Source organism: Piliocolobus tephrosceles, chromosome 7 (genome assembly GCF_002776525.5).
Source record: "Piliocolobus tephrosceles isolate RC106 chromosome 7, ASM277652v3, whole genome shotgun sequence".
NCBI lineage: Eukaryota > Metazoa > Chordata > Mammalia > Primates > Cercopithecidae > Piliocolobus > Piliocolobus tephrosceles.
The window spans coordinates 36014495-36015449 of record NC_045440.1 but is presented as its reverse complement, the minus strand read 5'-3'; the positions used below and the strand labels follow the sequence as shown (position 1 = coordinate 36015449).

At 35.0% G+C, this 955-nt stretch overlaps 1 non-coding gene across 1 annotated transcript; it reads right to left on the bottom strand.

The window, feature by feature from the left end:
- Nucleotides 1-389: 389 nt before the first annotated feature.
- On the bottom strand, nucleotides 390-497 carry LOC111544209. Its single transcript, XR_002732071.1, has one exon. It is a non-coding gene; the product is annotated as a U6 spliceosomal RNA (small nuclear RNA).
- Between the last annotated feature and the right edge of the window lie 458 nt (nucleotides 498-955).

Genomic DNA, 955 nt, shown 5'->3' with positions numbered 1-955 from the left:
CTGTACTCTATTGGTTGAAGAAACCACATGCCCACACAGATTGGGGAAGGGAGACAGACCCCATCTCTTAATGAGAGGGGTGTCAAAGGATTTGTGGCTATGTTTTAAAACTGCCACACAACTTTTCTTTTCATATCCTTATATTTGAGGTTTATTTTTATCCAGTCTCACAATCTTTGTCTTTTAATTGGCATCTTTGGATCATTTATATTTAATTACTGATACTATGATTTAAACCTATCATCTTACAATTTACTTTCTGTTTGTTCCATCTTTTTTTTTGTTGTTGTTAATTTTTCCCCTTTCTCTCCTTCTTTGGATTGTACATGCATTTAAAAAATTATTCCACTTCCCTACTCTAAAGCTTGTTAACTGTACATTCTTTTATTATTCTTTGGTGATTACCCTAGAATTTGCATGCCATCTTTGCTCAAGGGGCCATGCTAATCTTCTCTGTATTCTTCCCATTTTAGTGTATATGCTGCCAAAGTGAACACAATGATTAGCCTGGAGATTGCAACATGTATCATTATTTTATTATAACCTATCTTAAATGACTAGAGTTGGCCTCCATATCCATGGGTTCCATATCTGTGGATTCAACCAACCTTTGATCAAAAATATTTGGGAAAAAAATGAATGGTGTCATCTGTACTGAACATGTACAGACTTTTCTCTTGTTATTATTCCCTAAGCAATTCAGTAAAACAACTAGTTACATAGCACTTACAGTGTATTAGGTATTACAAGTAATCTATAAAGTATATGGAAGGATATGTATACTATAAAGTATATGGAAGGATGTGCGTAGGTTATAGGCAAATACTATGCCATTTCATGTAAGGGACTTGAACATCTGTGGATTTCGGTGTCTGTGGGAAGTCCCGGATCAAATCCCTAATAGATACAGAGGAACAACTGTACATGTCATATCCTGAACAATGCAAGAACCTCA